General features: G+C 37.3%; 1 long non-coding RNA gene and 1 pseudogene across 2 annotated transcripts; one reads left to right on the top strand and one right to left on the bottom strand.

The window, feature by feature from the left end:
- The first annotated feature begins 7626 nt into the window (after positions 1–7626).
- Positions 7627–9652, top strand: LOC127096760 (uncharacterized). 2 transcript variants are annotated; one of them, XR_007792803.1, is made up of 2 exons: positions 7627–8694; positions 8979–9652. It is a non-coding gene; the product is annotated as an uncharacterized LOC127096760 (long non-coding RNA). The 2 variants fall into 2 exon arrangements; XR_007792802.1 differs by having other exon boundaries at positions 7627–8673; positions 8979–9595.
- A 10790-nt stretch (positions 9653–20442) lies between these two features.
- On the bottom strand, positions 20443–20542 carry LOC127099065 (uncharacterized; annotated as a pseudogene).
- Between the last annotated feature and the right edge of the window lie 1338 nt (positions 20543–21880).

Below are 21880 nucleotides of genomic sequence, written 5' to 3'. Positions count from 1 at the left end.
TCTATAGTTGATAACTTTAGATGATTAGATGATTTTTGTCACTATGATAATGCTTATGAGTAGGGGCGTGCATGGATCATAAACCAAACCAAATCGAACCATATATATGGTTCGGTTTGGTTCTTAAAATTATTTTTATAAAATCACTTTATTTTTTCAAAATCGGTTTATAAGTGGATCGGTCCGGTTTTAAACCGGTTTTTTTAAAAAATAGTTAAAAAAACAGTTTTAAATCAATTTCTTTAAAATTAATTTTTTATTTTCTTAAAAAAATCAATTTCAAAATCAATTTTATAAAAAAAATAGCTTCTAAAATTATATTTAAAAAAAAAATTATATTAAAAATAATTTTAGTTTCTTTTAACATTTTTTTTACCAAAATAATTCACTTTTTCAAGGAAATTTTCAAAATACCCCTAGTTTCAAAATACCTCATTTTTAGGAGGAGGAGTCAATTGAATTGGAGACTCCTCTTAAAACTTGAATGGACATGCCCTAGCCAATCCAATTGGCGCCTATGTGTAGGTTTTAAGAGGAGTCGCCAATTCAATTGGAGACTCCTCCTAAAATGTAATTTTTTGTGTTTTAGGGTATAAGTCATAGATAAATTTGATATAAGACCACTTGGTATTAATAAAATTATCCGTTTACAGAAAGAAACCTAATGGTGATGACCGGGATCATCTAACTGACCTCCGGTCCCACATCCTCTAGCTACTTTAACCCTTAGCCCTAACCCACGTTGACGATTATGCACCGGTGTTTGATCATCTGAGGGGTCAGGAGCGTCACTACCAACTACAGGAGAAGGTCCGTTGAGGTATTCAGACAAGTCAGCATAGTCTTCAGTATGCATTGATGGTGTACCGCCGTAGCTGAGCTCATGACCCATGCCAGAGAAGTTGGGATGTGGTTGACTCATGGATGGGCGACTAGAACGGTTGAAGGGAGACATGGGTGTGAATGATGCGTCGAGGAAAGGTTGAAAAGATTGTTGGGGTGTTTGGTAGAGATAGGGTTGTTGGATGTTTTGGTTTTGTGATGTTTGGGCTTCTTGGCTACGGAAGGAGGAGGGGCGGTTGGTGTTTTGACTAAGGCGACTTTGGTAGGGTGATGGGGTGGGTGCGAAGCGATGTTGGGTCTCAGGTTGATGGTCAATTTGTTGGTGGTGGTATGGGGTATGCTCTTGGTATTGGGGTTGGGTGAATGACATGTTTTGGTTGTATGTTTGTGTGTTTGTGGAACAGAAAGTTTGACGGATAGGGGGTTGTGAGTAACCAGGCTGAGAATGTTGTTGGGGGTTAGATGTTGATCCTTCTTGTGTGTAAGTTGTCTGGCGTGGGTCGTATAGGTACATATCTTCGGCGATGAATTGAAAACCAACCGATCTGTACCAAGCCATATAAGTACGACTTGGTTTTATCTCAGTTGGCATGACTGCGCCAGTTAACACATGGTCATGACGGTGCTTCCATTTGCGACACTCCAATCTTGCGAAGCTTTGCCATGGATTGAAGTTCCATTGGTCGTTGACTTTACGCAGATGCCATTCTCCTAGGCTAGCTGGGGGATCTGGGATATTCTGGACCATGCCGAACTACAGCTTCACACAATCGGTGTTGTGCATCTCCACAGTTGTGAACCGTATTATCAGTGTGCATGCAGTCCATACGGTTGCGTCTTCAGCGTTGACCTAATGGTCATGATCCAAATTAAGGTATGGACGTCAAATGAACTGAAATGTGAAAGAAGATAGGATTATAATCAATGTAGAAAAAGTTAACAAAATATAACGAAATAATTAAGTTATTTTGTTTACGTCTGTCGGTCAAAGGTGATCCAACAGGTTGCGATACTGAGTAATACAGTGTCTCGGACATCTGTTGTAACTCATACCACGTGTCGACCATCTACACCAAAAATTCAAAAAAAAATTAGTTTGAGGTAATAAATTTTAAGGAAGTAAGTAAAGATATAGCAATTTAAACAACTTACTTTTGTGCATATGGAAAAGTGAAAGGGTTGTTATTGACCGGTGCTAGAGACGGTAGTCTTGACCAACCTCATGATTGTAGCAAAACAGCACATCCAGAAAATGTAGATGTGTCTTTGTGTGAGTTTTTGCACAAGGAGCTATAGAGATAGGCTAGACAAGCAGATCTCCAACTGTAACTTCTTATTCTATCTACATGTCTAAGTAGAGGTAAGTACATAATATGCATGCTAGAACAACTACCTTCGGGAAATAAAAACGATCCAATTAACAGCATAATGTAACACCTAGTTTTTATTATTCGAGCATCTTTGATAGAATGCTCATCTAAGTATAAACTATTATAGTACGACTTAAGGCGTGAGAGTAGTATACCTTGACCTCTAGCATTATCATCTAACAAATCAGTGTCTAAGAGCTCCATGCAAATTGAATTTGCGTAGTTGGTCTTACCATTAACAGCCTTATCTTCAATGGGTAGTCCTAAAAGCATGTAGACGTCTTCTAACGTCACGGTACACTCACCGGTTGGGAACCAAAATGTGTGTGTCTCTGGTCTCCATCTTTCGCATAAGGCTAGAATGAATTTGTTATTTATGGATCAAGACAAAATCTTGCTAATATGACCAAAACCAGCGAGTTCAACATAAGGTTGAATCATCGGGTCCATATGGACATATTCGTGGACTCGAGTTCGGAACCTTGATACATCCTATAAAAGAAAGAATAAAAAACTTGACTAAGTTGGTATGTCAAAATAAAATGGGGTTGGTGAAGATGAAGATAAAAAGTTAACAAAAGAAAAAACTTACATATGTTGCGATGTTTGCAACCGTTCCTCTATGTGCTTCGCCCATTGTGAGGATAGACATTTTGTCGGGGGTTGGTGTAGATGAAACTACAAGAAGTTGTTGCAGATGAAATTGTAGAAGAAGTATTGTAGAAGAAGTAGTGAGAGTGATGGCGTGGAAGAAGTGTTGATGGAGTGGATGTATTTATAGGAAAGTGGATGGGAGCATGAAAAGTTGTGCTTGCAAGGTGTCTCCATTTGAATTGGCGACCATGTACAACCTTTAAGAGGGGTCGCCATTCAAATTGGCACCTCCATAGGGAGATGCATGCAAGACCTAGGTCTGATTGCTTGGTTTCGAGGTCTGAATGTATGGTGTCTCCACTTGAATTGGCGACCATGTGCAAGGAATAAGTGGAGGCGGCAATCCATTTGGAGTGTGTGTCTGCATGTCTGACACGTGGCTGTCTTGTCTCCTGCATGCTGAACAAGTCACTTCTTGATAGCTTGCATGGTTGACACATCATCTCAGAGTATCTTGCATGTCCGACACGTTATTTCGTACTAGCTTGCATGTCCGACACGTCACTCCGAACTAGCTAGCATGTGAGACACTTCACTCATCTATTTAAGTATCTTACTATCAACATCCAAGACACTTCACTCACATTCATTTGCAGTAAGAAAATAGTTTTCATCTGCACAATATCATCTTCATCATTATACAGTGTCAACGTTCACTACAACGGTGAAACATACGAGTCTGAGCTATATGGTTTTTGTTTTCGAAACACTGATACCATTAGAATCACGATCAAGAGAAATGCAACCTTCTTGCATTTGAAAAAAAGAATACAATCCTTTATAGGATTGTGTATTGTGTCAAAGATCACATATCAAAATCCAATATTTTTTGGGAATGGTCAATGCAAGTATTTCCCCCTTAAAGTACGAGACGATGAAGATGTTGAATACATGTTTGTTAGTCATGAACATTCAGGTTGCAGCTGTATTGAGTTGTACATTACTCTTCAACCATGTATATCATCTCAACAGTCTCAACTAACCAGTCAGGATGAATATGGTGAAGATGATCGACAATGGTCAGATGACGTCAACCCAGAAGCAGAGGCAGAAGTGGAGTTCGTTGATGAAGAAGAAGAGGAGACCGAGATACAGGTTGATCACATGGTGAACAACAACGATGAAGATGATGATCAACCACCACCAATACCTCCTAGTCATGTCTACAATCCGTCTCAACATATGACAAATATGGATCTTCATGACGATGAAACATCCAACAGTGTTTTCTATAACCGTATCCGAGATCAGAAGGCGAATTAAAGGTGGAAGACATGTTTCGTACCAAAGAAGAATGTGTTCTGGCAATCAAAAAATTCCACATGAACAACTTTGTTGACTTTACAGTGAAACGCACTGATTCTAGAAGGTATGTTATCGAATGTCGTAACATGCTTTGTAAGTTTCGTTTGGCTGTGTCTTACAAGAAGAAAAACGACTCTTGGGAGATCGCTTCAAAAGACCCACCGCACAGTTGCATTGCAACTAACGTTGAACAAGATCACCGTAAACTAAGCGCAACTTTGATATGTCAAGACATTCTGCCGTTGGTTAATAAAGACCCATCAGTGAAGGTGAGCATAATTATATCCCATATCAGAACAACATATAATTATACTCCATCTTACAAGAAAGCCTGGATTGCGAGGACAAAGGCTGTTGAACAGGTTTTCGGCAACTGGGAGGATTCATTCAAGGAATTGCCACGGTTTTTATGGGCACTAAAAACATATGTCCCAGGAACTGTGGCAATTATGGAGACAGTGTCAGCGATGATGCCAGATGGAACCCGTGCTACATGTAATAGAATATTTCACCGTCTCTTTTGGGCATTTGACCCGTGCATCAAAGGTTTCGCAGTCTGCAAACCTATTATTCAAATTGATGGCACTTGGTTATACGGAAAATACAAGGGTACTTTGCTCATGGAGGTTGCACAAGACGGCAACAACAATGTCTTTCCCATTGCCTTTGCTCTTGTTGCAGGTGAAACGGCTGGTGGATGGGGTTTCTTTCTTCGACATCTCAGAACGCATGTGGCTCCCCAAGCCAATCTCTGTTTGATTTCTGATATACATGTTGCCATTAAGAGTGCCTACAACAACCATGACAACGGGTGGCATGATCCTCCTTCTACACATGTCTACTGTATCAGACACATTGCACAAAACTTCATGCGTGTTATAAAAGATAAGAATCTTCGCAAGAAGGTGGTGAATGTTGGGTATGCTTTAACTCAACCGTCATTCAATATTATCGTGATGAAATTAGACTGTCTAATGAAGAAGACGCAGGGAGATGGATAAATAACATACCAGTAGAGCAGTGGACAAGGGCATTTGACAGAGGTTGTCGATGGGGCCACATGACAACAAACATTGTGGAATGCATGAACGGGGTTTTCAAAGGAATTCGAAATCTTCCGATAACCGCCTTGGTAAGATCAACCTATTATAGGTTGGCTTCTATGTTCGCAACCAGAGGTGAAAGATGGAGTGCAGTGTTAATGCCCGGGCAAGTATTCAGTGAGTGTTGCATGAAGGTCATGAAAGAGGAGAGCATCAAAGTTAGCACACACGCTGTAACAGTCTTTGACCGTCATAGACAAAATTTCAGCGTCCAGGAAACAATGGGCCACAACGAGGGGAGACCAAATTTAGCCTACGTTGTTAGACTAAACAGAAGTTGGTGCGATTGTGGAAAATTCCAGGCCTTCCGCATACCTTGCTCCCATGTCATAGCAGCATGCGCTTATACTTGTCAAGACGCTTACAACCATTTATCTTATGTGTACAAGGCCAACACCATCATGAATGTATATACTCAAAGCTTCTCAGTACTACCAATGGAGGATTACCGACCTCCATATGAAGGTGATATTGTTTGGCACAATGACGAGATGCGTAGAAAGAAGAAAGGAAGACCAAACAGCACACGTATAAGAACAAAGATGGATTCCACAGATAAAATGATAAGATTATGTAGTATCTGTCGTCAACCAGGACACAACAAGAACAACTGTCCCAATCGAGGAGCATCATCTAGGTCTTAAGCTTTTTGTAACATTGTATTTCTGTAACATTCAATCATTATATATCATTAAGTTCTTGTTACAACGGGGTTCACAACAAACACCAGTACAAAACATCTGAAAACATTAATATTTCTAACTGATTACAACAATCAAATTGATGTCGTCTCGACCGAACATCATTTCCCTAGCATCCTTATTAGTCTTCATTCACACCCAACCAAAGATATTGTCAAGTCTCTCAATACTTCTGATTTTTTTCCCTTCTGATATTTTCCCATCTAACCAACGAACCAGCTCCCTCTTCAGTTGATCGAACGTGGTGATGTTCCAAAACAGCATCAGCATTTGAGGTTTGTCTCTCGCATAAATCACCTTTCCGTATCGGCGACGAACACCAAACATGATAGCCAAATGATTATATGAGATGTAGAACAATTAGTCACACAACGCATCTATTTATAAGACAAAAAATACATTTTAGGAGGAGTCTCCAATTGAATTGGCGACTCCTCTTAAAACCTACACATAGGCGCCAATTGGATTGGCTAGGGCATTCAAGTTTTAAGAGGAGTCGCCAATTCAATTGGAGACTCCTCCTAAAAGTGGGGTATTTTGGGAATTTTTTTGAAACCAGAGGTATTTTGGGAATTTCCTTTAAAAAGTGGGTTATTTTTGTAAAAAAACCTCTTTTAACTAACTTTTTTATTTTCACTGATTATAAAACTATTTTATGTAAAAAAAAATATTTATTTTAAGGATTTAATTGAAATACACTGACAGTGTAAAAGAATTTTACACCTTCAGTTAATCCTAGACGTTGAATATTGAAATAAGTTTGACTTTTATTTTAAAAATCTATAAAGTAATGCAAACGGATGATGATGATGAATCGATAGTGTAAATCTTTTTATATTGACAGTGTATAGTAATTAATCCCTTATTTTAAAAAAATACTTTAAATTTGACTTTTATAATCACCACAAATAATATCTCGATTAAAAACAATCCCAAAGTATGATATGTTACATAAAAATGGTCATAAAATAAAATAATTATGAATCATATCTCTATGAATCATAATTGTTCATAAAATAAATAATTCATCAAAAAAATTGTTCAAACTTCTAAAATCTCTCATAATTGTTCATAAACAAATTTTACGAGGTTTTAAAATATTTTTTCTTTTAAAATTTAAAAAACATAAAAAAACAATCTTGTTTAGAAAAAAAAATAACAAATATTCAGAAAAAACAAATAAAATTACAAAAAAAATTTGAAAATAATAAAATTATATTCTGAAAATTAAAAAAAAATTACAAAAAATCTAATTTTTTTATAAAACAATTTTTTTACTGAAAAAAATACAAAATATTTTTGATAAAAAATATCTTTTTTATTTAGAAAAAAATAATAATTTTATTTGAAAAAAAATATCAAATATAATTTTTTCCAAAAAAATCCAAATATAATATTTTTTGTGAAAAGAAAAAAAAACTGATTTTTATTTTTAAAATAATTTTTTATAAAATTTAAAAAAATTTAAAATATAAAATTGATTTATAATATGATAACACATGAAAACATACTAATATAAAAATTTAAGACATAGTAAAATTTGGATATCCAATAACAAAACCAAATTTTTATAATGGGTGACCTTTTATATTTGGATAACAAAATTGATACCTAAATTTTTATTTTAACATTTGGTTTGATTTTTTAAAATGAATATTTTTGAATACAAATTTATTTATGGATAACCGTTTCTTTTCACATCCCTAGTCCTGGATGGATCCCGTTCTGATGTGAGAAATTTATCAATGATCTCCGGTGCACTGTCAAGAAGTTGTTCCCCGTGAGGAAGCTTGTAAACATACATAACATCAAGAACGGCATTCTGGCAAACAAAAGGATGATGGTGCTCGAGGTTTGACATGATCGAAGGGATCAACGGTTCGCCAATCTCAGGTTCATGATATGGAGAAGGAACCGAAGAGCAACACCGCGAATGAATTCATTAGAAGATTGTTATGGAGACAAATCGGGATCATTTCTGGAAGAATTTTGTCGCGTGAGCCGGTTTTGTCGGCAACTTCATGATGCAGAAGGAGGAGATTCGAAGGTTCTGTTACGGTGGTTCTTGGAAGATGGTTTATGTTGGATGGATCGTGAAGTTTGAGCAGGTTCGGTTGATGGAGTTATAGGATCGTGATGGAAGGTTTCAGTGAAGCGGTTCTGTCTGAAGCTTTGACATCTGGTTCAATGATTGCTTTGCCTTCTTCTTGAAGCATCCATTTCTCCTCTTCGGATCGACGTAGAATTTGTCGGTAAAACTCTTCCCTTTCCAGTTCTCTTCTTCTTCAATTCTGATCTGTTTCTTTTTCTTCTCGTGACTATGCTACTGTTGCGCTTATGATGTTGTTGTTCTGTACATTATTCTTCCATTTCTGTTATTGGTGAGCTTGTGTCGTCGTGTGAGAATTGTATGAAGGATTGCAGTCACGGAATCTGGTTGCAGGATCACTCAAGGTTGAAGATGAGAGTTTTTGGTTGAAATGGGAAAATCGGTTAAGGATTGCGATTACGGTTGGGCTTGGAGATGAAGCTTGAAGAAGAGTGAAAACTTGTGCTGAGAAGTGAAGAATCACCTTCTGAATGTGAGTTTCTGTTATGAAGAAAAATGAATTGAACCTCCCTCAGAATGAAGCTTGAGGAGTTTATATAGAGCAAGCACTCATCCTAACCAATTCGGGCAGACCTTCGGGCAATCAGGTCAAATAGTTAAACTGTTAGGTTAGTTTAAAATTCTGTTATGAAAAGTATGTTAAACTCACATAGGACGAAAATTCTATTCGTTGGACTAGGTTCTGTTAGGAAAATATTTTGGATTCAACTTCCCATTGACTTCGAGCTGGAATGATTATGCCCTCTTTTAGAAAATGTTAAGTTGTTAAATTCTGCTAATGCTCACTTTTGAGTGCTACTGCTATTTGTTAATTGCATTTGGTGGCCAAATCCTGTCAACTCAGTAGCACATCAACTTCCTGATGCTTGTCTATTTTCCATCTCTTTTGCAGGAACCATGTCGAGTCCCGAATCGACAGCCACTCCACGGCAGTTTTGTTGGCTTTTTGCAAGTATGCTTGTGGTGAGCAGAATGAAAGTTTGGCGTGTAGTGAGTTCTTACCCTTAGAAATAAGTGAACTGCTATGGATATTTTGCTTTTGTGAATCAGTTTTGGAAAGGTTAATTGGATGGTTCTGTCAATGTTGTTACCTTTATTATGGCTTATATTCAATATGTCCACTCCTTGGTTTTCTTTTGATCACTTGATGTCGGTTCACGTTTGAAGGTGAATAATGCTTTTGTTTTTCTCTTGGGCTGCAATGTTACTGATTTGCTGCAGGATTCTGGTTCAAACTTGTGGTATGGTGGTGATGAAGCATAGTGTTAGGACTTGAAGAATCATGAAGAAACAAGAATATATCATGTAATATGATGTATGAAACCTTGGTGTTTTATATGCCACATGTAATGGATTATGTAATGTATGCCTTGAATCTATGTTTTGGATCTCGATTGTGTTCGGAATTTGTATGACATGTTTCAATGTAATGTATGTCAAATGAACATGGTTTAAACATTTGGTTGTTGGCTTATGCTTAGAAATTGCATGGTTGTAATATTGAACTTATGGATTCATGAATCTTGATTATACTCTTAATTTTGGTTGAAAATTAAGTGTGTGTAACTGAATTGTTGGATTGTGTACTAAAAGTTAATTGAATGAAATGAGATTGAGTAATGAATGTTCATTGAATTTTATTATTGAATCGTATTTAATAGAATTCGAAGGTGTGGCTTAAAAATGGAAAGTCACGATGAATGTTTGGAATTGAAATATGTTTTGAAAATTGGAATGATGAATGAAATAGATATAGTTTTGATTTGAAATTGGAAATTGACTTTAGTTTATGTACTTGAATGAAATTGGAAGTGAAGATGTGAGTATGTAGATTGGAAAGGGATTACTTCATGCTTGTAATTCAATCTCGTGATTCAAATTCAAATCAAGCTTTGCTCTTTTTGTATGAAAGGCATTATGAGATGCAAGTTTCTATAATACAATGCAAATGACTAACGAACTCGATAAACATGTGGGCTCTACAACAAATTTATTATAATCAAAAATTGATTTGTTCACTTTGGTCAACTAGTTGACCAAAAGGCATTATGAGATGCAAGTTTCTAAAATATAATGTAAATGACTAACGAACTCGATAAACATGTGGGCTCTACACCAAATTTATTATAATCAAAAATTGATTTGTTCACTTTGGTCAATTAGTTGACCAAAAAGTTAACAGTTGACCAAAAGTCAACTCTTTTGTAAAAAATACATTTTTTTGACATTTCTTTTGTATGGACAGTGTAGATAATACTTGAATGAATAAAATGAAAGTTTATGCATGAGAAAAGGTATTATGAAGCATGTTTTACATCCACTTGGGCCCTAAAGCTTATGAATGCTATAGAAACACAAACAAGAGTTAGGGTTGGGATGCCTAGATGAATGTCCTCATATAGACTTCGAGAGTTAAGGCCCCTAAAGGGTTGAGAAATTAGGGTTCCCTCCCATATGATGAGCAATACCATAATCCTCAAGCAAAGCCCTTATTAATCATGAATGAGTGATACACATAGATGCAATATGAATGAGTATAGATGGGCCTCAAGTTATAGGTTAGATGGAAGACAAAAAGGGAGGGCAAATTTCGGGGTACAACAACGACGTTGTTGAGATGATGATGTTGAAGCTTGAGACGCGGGCGAATCTCAAAATCACGATGGTGAACTGTGGAAACGTGTTGACGTTAGATGTTGAAGCAAGAACCCATGAACTCAACAGACGTAACGATATTGTTGAAGCCACACCACACCGGATTCGAAAAGGATACGGCGAGAACGAAACGCGATGATGATGACGGTCGATCCGGACTCTCGTTCGCGCATAAGCGTTTCAAATCTTGGTAGTGTGTTTCAGCTTTTTCATAAAAGTGATTCTTCTCGTTTCATCGTCTCTCTTGGTTGGGTTTTGTTTGGGGCTTAGGGTCCAAGCAGTTCAACTTCAAATCGCCAAGGCCCAAACAATTTCTCCTATTCACACTCCCTACTGGATGCATGCACCCCCTTCATCTGGTTCATGGATCTCACCTTGGGCCTTGAACCAATCCCAAGCTCGTTCTGCCAGCACACACCCCTGATCTGGGCCTACACCCCTTTCTTTTTTAGGGCCCATTCATTTTTTTAGTTAGTCATGTACATTTTGTTCTTTAATCATGATGATTAATTTAGCTAATTAGGTTTTAGAAATTGATTAGGATTAGTTAAGATTGATTAGGTTAATTAGATCTTTAATTAATTTAATTAGAACAAATAGAAATTTAAGTCTTAATTAATTTTCAGGATTTTAATTAGTTTTAAACTTTAATTGGACTAGGGTTTCTAGAATCTTAATTAAGGTTAATTAGAATCATTTATTTTAGCTTCTTGATAATTAGAAATTTATGCTTGATTGGGCCATATTAGACTAATTAGGTTTTAGCGTAATTAGATAATTAGACCTAATTTAGTTTTGATTAAAGGTTGTTTATTAGAATTTGTTTTCTATATAATTCCTTTTTTGACATAATGATTATTCTGCCTAGGGGTGGCAAACGGGCATGCCCGCCCCGTTTAGGTCTGCCCCACAAAAGTCCGCAAAAAAACGGGACGGGGCGGGGCGGTCAAAGTTAAGGATGTGGGCCTAAAACTTAGACCCACCCCGCAAAAAAGTGAGGGCGGGGCGGGGAAAGCCTGCGGACACTGCACTATTTAAGCCTAAAAACGCAAAAATTTATGTAAATACACGTGTCCGCAAAAGCCCGCGAAAAAAATGGGGCAGGGCGGGGAGGACACATTTGAGGGTGAGGGCCTAAATCCCTGGTCCGCCCCGCACAAAAGTGCGGGCAAAACGGGCATACCCAGCGGGCCGAGCCCGTTTTGCCACCCCTAATTTTGCCCTTAGGGCCTAAAATCTTGATTTTTAATACATGCTCCCTTAGTTTAGGACCTTGATCAGTTTTGTCTTATTTCTTATCTTAGTTGGTTATTTCAATAGACTTTTGTTCATAATCCAACTATTATTCCAATCCCACCGATTAGTGTTGACCAAAGGACACTTTGGTCAACCAAATCCTTTGTAATTGTATTGTAAGCCTCAAACTTATTCAAGTGATCAAAAGACCCTTGATCATTTGATATGGAAAGTTCATTACGCTCAAGCTATCATAGATATGCTTAATCTCAAAATTTCAAGACCTTAAGGCTCAAGTGTAAGATCAAGACTTCAAAGTCAACATCAGTCAAACATAGCTAGCAAAATGGACTATTTCTCAAGCACATCAAAGGTATCAACACTTGACAAGTGCGATTCAAATTGTAAGCCATAAGCCTTAAGTAATGAGGAATGATGAGACAGAGTTTCTCCTATCCTTGTCTAGGATGACTTTGCGTACGGGGCATAGGCCCTAGCTATTCAAATCATTCACCCTCATTCATAGACTCTATCATAATTTGTATCAAACAATTTTCAAGTATTTGTAATACAACAAACAACATGGCATCATCAAGATCAATAAGCAGGGGCCTCTAACAACACTTGTCAATCAGGATAAAGGTTACATGCTATAAGCCTTAAGTAATGAGGAATTATGAAATGGAGTTTCTCCTACCCTTATATAGAGTGACTTTGCATACAAGGTGTAGGCCCTAGCTATTCAAAGTAATCTCCCTTATTCATAGACTTTAGTGCAATTTGAATCATGCAATTGACAAGTCCTCTTCAAGCAAGCATCAATCATTCAACACTTTAATAGTGAAGCATCATTGCACATCAATCCTCCTTCAGTATCAGACTCTCCTCCTGGATGTTCATACATTTCTTGGGATCATTATCTTGGGGTCACATACCCATCTCTTAATGATTTGTTTCATGCATCGCCTATCAGTTTAGATTATGGCCTACTTTGTTGCTTGCCCTCAAGGTAACCTTGGCATCTTCATTCAGCATATGGAGTACAAACTCTGGCTTTATTCTTTGCCATAGGTACAAACCTTGGCATTCTACCCATGGAGTTCAGACTCTGGCAACCCTTGATTGTGCCCATACAGTTCAGACGGTTGCATATTTATTCTTTCCCTATAAGGTATAGACCTTGGCATCCTGCCCATGGAGTTCAGACTCTGGAAACCCCTTAATTATGCTCATACAGTTCAGACTGTGGCATCATTATTCTTTGCCTATAAGGTACAGACCTTGGCATCCTGCCCATGGAGTTCAGACTCTGGTAACCCTTGATTGTGCCCATATCGTTCAGACTATGGTATCTTTATTCTTTTCCTAATAAGTTATAGACATTGGCATTCAGCCCATGGAGTACAGACTCTAGATTTGTTTCTTGCCAGTAAGGTGCAGACCTTGGCAACTTATTTCAGCCTATGGAGTATAAACTTTGGCTTTATTCCTTGCCTATAAGATATATATCTTTGCATCCTCGCCCCATGAGTTCAGACTATGGCCACCCTGATTTTTTCTATACAGTACAGACTTCCACATATTATTCTGCCTTACAGTTCATACTTTGGCATCCATTCATCCAGCACATGGAGTTCAGATCTGGCTACCTCATTTAGTGCCTTATAATTTAGACTTTGGCATCATACTCTTTTTCCCTTTTGGAGTTCAGATTCTAGCATTCAAATCAGTTCCTTTGCCTTGAATAATTCAGACTATGGCATGCTTATACACCATGCCTATGGAGTGCAGACTCTGGAAACCCTTGACATTGTGTTTCGAAGTTCAGACTTTGGCATCATGCCCTAATTGAGTTCAGACTCTATAAATATATTCCTTGCCTTTGTAGCAGTTCAGACTGTGGCATTCATCTATCTTTCCCTGTGGAGTTCAGACTCTAGCTATATCTTATTTTACATTATGGGTTGTTACCATCATTGGTTATTGCCACGTCCTTGCTTTGTTAAACAATTTTCCTTGCCTCTTGGTAATCAATATTTCCCTTTGTTTTCAGTCGTATTAGGCTGAACTATGATTGCTTTGATTTTCTCATTGCACGTTGAGAATACGTAGGCACGAGGGTTCGAATCCTCCGCGAGCATACTTATTTATTCCTCCTGCCTTAGGCCATTTTTCCATCCATCTCCATGATGCATTCGTATACTACCTTCATTCACTTCATGTGACATAACGATTTTCTTTGAGCCAAATGCATTATACCCATTTTGCTCCATCTTGTGTCACCTTGTGAATCAAGAGATGTTTAGATCATCCCCAAACACTTAATTCACCTTGTTTTCGGCTATACCATATAATGGCAGACGCTTCCTTCTAGTCCACATATTGGTCAACGCCACCTTTACTCTTGGGTTCATATTTTCATCCCTTTTGGAGTTCAAACAACACAATCCTTTGGTTCAGACCATACTTGTTATCATAACTTCTTTTCACCTCCCACCACTAGTCTATGAACTACGAAGCTCTGAATTCCTCATTGCACTATGAGGATACGTAGGCATGAGGGCCTCAATCCTCACCAAGCACTTTATCTAATTTATTTTCCTTTTCCTTCATTCTTTTGCGAGTAAACTTTAGATATAAAACCTATTCGAGCGAGAACAATCAAAAAAGTTCCCAAGGAGTACCATGGATGTAAGGGGTGTTAATACCTTCCCCTTGCATAACCGACTTCCTTACCCAGCATATATCTTTCCCCCGGGATTTATCGATGTTTTCCCTTTCCTTCGAGAATAAATAAATTTTGATGGCGACTCTGTTGTATGTTCGAGCGTGTGATAGTTCGGGTATATTTCCGCTAGCTTCAGTATCAAATAAAGATAACCAAACATCTAAGCAAGCACTCCAAAGCAATCAATCTTCAATGTCCTTTAGATGTATCAAATTAAATATCCCTTAAAACATACTCAAAGAGAAAGCATCAGATAATATCTATAAGATCAAAGTAATAGTTTAAGCACAGAGACAAAGTATATCAGATAAACCAAAGGGAGATGCTCTAGGCTTTTATCAGATGAATGACATTGGCCAAGAAATCTCATTCTCAAATAATGGCATTAGAGAAGTCTCCATAGCTCAGGGATGTTGCCTACTCTACGTCCATAGGTTCAGATTAAGTCGCAGACAGAGGTCCAACAGTCCATCAATGTATTTTTTAGGAATTTTGTTTTTATTAAGTTTTTTAACGTCCTAAGACCACAAATAAAACAAAATCACAAGCACAAAATAATACAAGAACAAAAATATGGGCTCAAGTGAGCAAAGTGAAAATGACTGAAACATAAACAAATTACATGAATGTAAATGACAATGACTGATAAAGTGCAAGAATTTAAATTGCATTAAGGTAAATGACATTAAAATAAAGTCAATGCAAAGAAATGTTAGTGAATGTTAGTGGGAGAAAAAAATTGTTTAAGTCACTTTTGGAGAATACTCAACCATCTGTTCACAAGCATGAAGATGTGAACCTAGACATCATTAATGAAAAGGGCTACAACTTGGATAAAGCAACAAGTATGTCACTAGCTCTCATAAATGGAAAAGAGGTTAAATCTTCACATAATACCATGAGGAATGGGAGACTTACAATCTCACTTACAAAAATGCCATGTCTTTTGGAAAAAATTTAGCGCTATGTTAAGCAATTGTAATTGGACTTTTGTAAAAGTCACAACTATCTGAGGCTGGGCAATAATAATATTGGTGTTAATGTATGCTAGAGACAAGGTATCAAGACCAAGCTCCTAAAGCATACCACACACAAAAATAAAAGGGGATGGATCTCTCTCAATCAAGCTCATGTTGATTCATCTGACACAGGGTCATTGATGAATCAACTAGCATTTGATCTTATGAGAAATCATTAGCCAATGAAAAGGATTGGGGAAAGAAGTGAGATAAACATGAAGAAATAAAGTGAAAAGGATCCCAAATTGATCAAGGGATGAACTTCATTTGATCAATACCATCCATTCATTTTGAGAGATGAAGTTCAAACTCAACCCCCTAAATCCAATGTTATTGATCAAATTAATGTCCAATTCAACCAAGGTTAAGGCCAAATAGAAGTTGAGTCAACACAAAGTCAATAAAATAGCCTAACAAAATACTAAGACAATTAAAACAATTAAAATCAATTTTTAAATGAAGAAAAATACATTTTAAAAGGGGAAAAACCTAAAATCCCTTCAAATCACCAAAGAAATGGCCAAGGAATTTATCATAGGTCAAATAAGGTCAAAGGACCATTGACTAATTTTTTTGGCATTTTTGAAAAGTCAGAAGTATTTAAAATCAATTAAAAACAAGTCAAAATTCACTAAAAATATCAAACTCAATACAAAAAATAATTTTAATTCAGAAATGGGAAGAGGAAATTATTTGTGAAACTTTGATGGTAGTCCCATTTTTTTGGATTAAAATTGAAATTATAGTGAATTAAATGAGAAAATGCTATTTAAATTATTAATTTAAAAATAGAATTAATTAGAAAAAATAAGGGCCATCAGATCTCCCTCATTAATTGAGATGGCAGATCTGATGGCCAAGCGCGTATCATTTGTCATGCACTGCACTCAACGCGCTTGCACAAGTGGTAATCATAAAGGATGACTCAGATTAGAACGTCGCCAATGGATCAGATGGTCTGGACTGCGCCAACACACCACCGAAGCCCTAGCTCCGGTCATCTTCTTCGGCCACCTCGCCAAACTGGTCAGAATGAAAACTTCACCAAAATTAATGGATCATACACTATTTTGAAGAGAAAAGCACGAGGATTCCAAATATGACCTCCAAATTTTCCAACTCTCACTCTATAATGAGAAATATGGAGTTGAAAATTGAGGTTCCAAAACTGAGTTGCTTCGATTCAACCTCAAAGCAGCTCAATATCAATGCCTACATTGATAGGACTTCAACCAACCATAAATCAAGCAAAAATCTTAAGAAATGAGAGAAAATCAAGGAGTTGAAATTTTGGAAAATTCACCTTCGGGTAGTGGTTCTGAAGCTCGATCTTGATGCAATTTCACTTGGTCTTGCTTCCTTTTACTTGTCGGAGATGATTAAGATCAAAACGGCTTTGAATCCTTGGAGTTCTAGTTCAGAAACAGAAGTTGAACTAGAAGTCCGGTTTCAATGAAATCCCCAAGGTATTCTATGAAATAGGATTCTGAGATGGCTTGGCACGGCTTGGGCAATGGTTCTCCTTAATTCTGAGTCCATGGAGTTCAATTTATAGGCAATGCAAAATGATTTCTACACCTTTCAAATTTGAATCCAAAAATAGTAATTCATGTGCATGGGTGCATGGACATGTGTTTAGCCCCAAATGATCATTGCAATCAGTCCAAATTCGTCCATAAATGATGTTGAGATCATAACAGGAAGCCATGTAAAGGTGTGTGATAATTGGAATCAAAAGTTGGCAAAACAAGTCATCCAAAGGAACCATGCGCAAGCCCCTCAAATCTTGTCCAAATGAAATGATCTTGGACTCTTTAGAAAGCTACCATCATGGGGAACAACTTTTATGTTGCGACTTTTCCATTTGAAGCTTGGAACATAATGAATTCTGACCTTGAAGTTGGAGGAATCAAACATACTTGAAACTTTTCTAAGTTAAAAGTCAAATGACCCCTTTTTCCACCTTGAATAACTTTTTCTATGAGTTTCAAATGACTTTGGTTCCTTCTTAAATATTGTATATCTTTAAATTATCTTCAATTTAGTCACAAATTAGACACCGTTTAGATCTATCATGATGGAGTTATGGATTTTAGAAGTTTAGGGAAAATGCGTGTTCAAGGATGAGGACCAAAATGGACCTATAATGTTTCCTTATGGCACATGCCCTTGCAAGTGGAATTTGACCTTTCTCAAAGAATAAAATCTGAATAAGACACCTTGAAATTGATCATTAAACTTGAATCATCTTAATATCATAAAAATTGAGCAAGTTATGGTTCTTAGAAGTTGGCCTTCCATCTAGGGCTGATAACACGAAATTATATCACATTTTAAGACTTAATTCAATTAGATTATATTATCATTTACTTTAGTTTATCTCATTTTATCAGATATTATGCAGTATTTCCTTGCTATTTATGTCAGGTATCCATTTTGAAGCAAAAGTGAAAAAGGGAAGAAAAGGAGGTGTAAAAAGGAATAAAAAGAAAACAAATAACAAAGACCAAGCCCAGCCCAAAGAAAGTGCACGTTATGCCTGTGACGGGCGTCACAAGGAGTGTGACGAGCGTCACACTAAAAGCACTCCTGTGACGAGCGTCACACATGGTGTGACGAACGTCACACCAGTCCTCTATATTTTTGGCGCAAGGAACTCAACTGACCACGTTGAAGCCTACTTCCACGCACGCTTAACCCTCGGAACGAGACCACGCACACGGAAACCCTTGAAAAGTAGTTACACCAGCAGCTGTATAAATAGCAGCTAATTGGGAAGTTTCAGAAACCGGTTTTTCCACACTCACATTGCCGAAGCTCTGCCAAATTTTCTTTTCACGCCTTTTGCTTATTTTTTCCTTTCCAGCACTTAGCATTGTTTATTTTATTTATTTCTTTTGCAAGCTTTACATTCTTTTTCCCTTGCAAATTTACCTTTCCAATTTTAACTTTTAGATATTTTTTCGCATAATAGTTTCTACACCGGAAACTATTGTGCAACTTTATACTGGATTTAACCTTACGTTATATTCCAGTTTTATTTCCTTGATTTAATTTACTGTTTAATTGAAGAATCCAAGAACAAATCCTACCGGCTTGTGGTGGAGTGTTCAAGACCATTGTATTACGCATTCAGGTTCTTTAATCATTATTTAATATTTTGTTTTATTATTTATCTATATTATCTGCCTGGAATGAGTCTGTTTATGCATGATATAAGTTCTTATTTATTTAGCATGTCTGGCTAATTTGCCTAGGTATCGGTATGTAAAGTAAGCAGAATAAGGGATCAAGACTGAGTCGGTCTATCTAAACTTAAAATCAAAATCAATCTTTTTACGGTTTCAACTTACAGGTTTAATAACAAGATTTTTTACAAAAGTAAAAGACATAAAGAAGTTAAAATCAATAGAGCGAGAGTTTGAGATTTTAACTGGACAGTGTAAGTTAGGCATTAATTCTAGATCAGGGCGAGAGCAAGTTTTAGAGTTAATTAAATTCTGACATTTTCCAAAAAGTATTTTTAAAGATTGAATGTGAGGACGAGAGTTAAGCATTTGGATTTAATTATATAACCTAAGTCAACAGAGCGAGAGTTTGAGATAAGGGTGTTTAAAACGGTCAGTATTTTCTTAAAAAGAGTTTCTGCAACTTTATTGTTTTCAAAATATGGTTTTTGACTTAATTATAAGTGACAGCAATATTAATATAAAATCATGGTTTATTCAACAGAGCGAGAGTTTGAGATAGAACCTTTAACCAATAAAGTTAACCGAAACGATTCATTTTACAACTAAGAAACCGACAAAGACTTGATTCCCTAGTTTTGACGAACTACATACCGATATCCGTCTTATTAATATTTAATCTAGATATTAGTTTAGCTCTTAGTTTTTCCCAAACAATCAAACATTTTCACCTTAGATTTACGTAGTAACCTTAGATAACGGTATATCGATTCATAAGTCCCTGTGGGATCGATATCTTTTAAAACTACGCGATAGAACTGTGCACTTGCAGTTTGTATCCCATTCTCGACTCACCCAGTCGAGCGATCAAGTTTTTGGCGCCGTTGCCGGGGACTTTTATTCAATCGATATCGTAACTCTTCCGTTACGCTGTAGAGACTAAGGTTTTTTTTTTTTCTTCTATTTTCTTTCTTTCGTTGATTTGTATGCCACGCACTCGCTCTCAAGGCGAACCGCTCTATTTACGAATCAACGATATCGAACTATATCTCCGAGTCTTACGACGAATTCGGGAATATCGTGCTGAAAACAATCTCCCTCCTATAGACCTTCCTGATCTCAAAGATTTTCCTTCTTTAACCGAGATGGCAGAACCAGCTCGTGCTCTTAGAGATTACGCCGCTCCATCGCAAGATGAACCGCATTCAAGTATTGCTCCGCCCGCAATCGAAGCAAACAACTTTGAACTTAAACCTTCGTTGTTGCAGGCTGTGCAACAGAACCAATTCTCTGGAAATCTTACCGAAGATCCAAACCTTCATTTATCCGTATTTGTCCAATACGCTGATACTGTTAAAGCTAATGGTGTCACTTCAGAGGCAATTCGACTTCGTCTTTTTCCTTTCTCATTAAGAGATAGCGCTAGAAGATGGCTTCAATCTCTTCCTTCCAACTCAGTCACCACATGGAACGAGTTGAAGAAAGTTTTTCTTGCCCGATATTTTCCGCCAAGCAAAACAGCTATGTTAAGAGCCCAGATAAACGGATTTAAACAGAAAGACAACGAGTCTCTTTTCGAAGCATGGGAAAGATACAAAGACATGATGAGACTTTGCCCACACCATGGTTTGGAAGACTGGTTAGTAATTCACACATTTTATAATGGTCTCTTATACAATACAAGGTTAACAATAGACGCCGCTGCAGGTGGTGCACTAATGAACAAACCTTACGCTGATGCTTACCAACTTATCGAGAGCATGGCCCAAAACCACTATCAGTGGGGAACCGAACGAACGAATGTGGAAAAACCTCAACCGAAAACTGGCATGTACGAGATAAGTAACCTTGATCACGTTAATGCAAAAGTGGATGCTTTGGTCCAGAAGATTGAAAGTTTAAACGTATCGCCTCCAGCAGCCGTGGTTGCTATAACTCAGAATTGCAAGGTCTGTGGAATCCAAGGCCACACTCCTGCGGAATGTCAACTCTTGACTGGAATCCAAGCAGAGCAAGTAAACTATGCTCAAGGAAGCCCCTATTCGAATACCTATAACCCAAATTGGAAGAACCATCCAAACTTCTCATATAAGAGTAATAATGCTTTATACGCACCCGGACAGTCTCCAAATCAAGCCCCATCTATACCTCCGGGATATCAGAAACAGAATCCTAACAATAATACCCCTAGAAAATCCAACTTGGAAATCATGATGGAAAACTTTATAGCTTCCCAACAACAAACCAATAAAGATTTCTTAAACCAGAACATACACACTGGCGAACAACTTAAACAACTAGCAAGCAAAGTAGATGCCCTGGCTACCCATAACAAAATGCTGGAAACGCAAATATCTCAAGTAGCTCAACAACAAGCACCTACTGCTGCACCAACGGGTACATTCCCTGGACAGCCCCAACCCAATCCGAGAAGCCAAGCTCATGCAATTATATTGAGAAGTGGAACGGAAGTGGAAGGACCGTCTGACCCAAGGATAGAAAACCAAAACCCTAAGAAATCTACTGAGGAAAGTGAACCTAAGGAAAAGGAAGAGAGTAATAAGGAAACCCTAGAAAAGAAGGAACCTTATGTACCTCCACCACCTTACAAACCACCTATACCTTACCCTCAAAGGCTTGTTAAAACCAAAGATGTAGGCCAATTTAGAAAATTTGTTGATCTCCTTAAACAATTAAACGTTACAATTCCGTTTACCGAAGCTATTACGCAGATGCCCTCATATGCTAAATTCTTAAAAGAAATTCTTTCTAATAAGAGGAAACTTGAGGATAGCGAAACCGTTACACTCCCTGCCGAATGTAGCGCTATAATCCAAAACATGCCCCCTAAACTCAAGGATCCGGGTAGCTTCTCTATACCCTGTCACATAGGAAAATTTGTCATCGACAAAGCCTTATGCGATTTAGGAGCCGGAATTAGCGTTATGCCTTTATCCATATGTAAGAA

This window comes from Lathyrus oleraceus, chromosome 6 (genome assembly GCF_024323335.1).
Source record: "Lathyrus oleraceus cultivar Zhongwan6 chromosome 6, CAAS_Psat_ZW6_1.0, whole genome shotgun sequence".
Taxonomy (NCBI): domain Eukaryota; kingdom Viridiplantae; phylum Streptophyta; class Magnoliopsida; order Fabales; family Fabaceae; genus Lathyrus; species Lathyrus oleraceus.
This window is presented reverse-complemented; position numbering and strand designations above follow the sequence as displayed.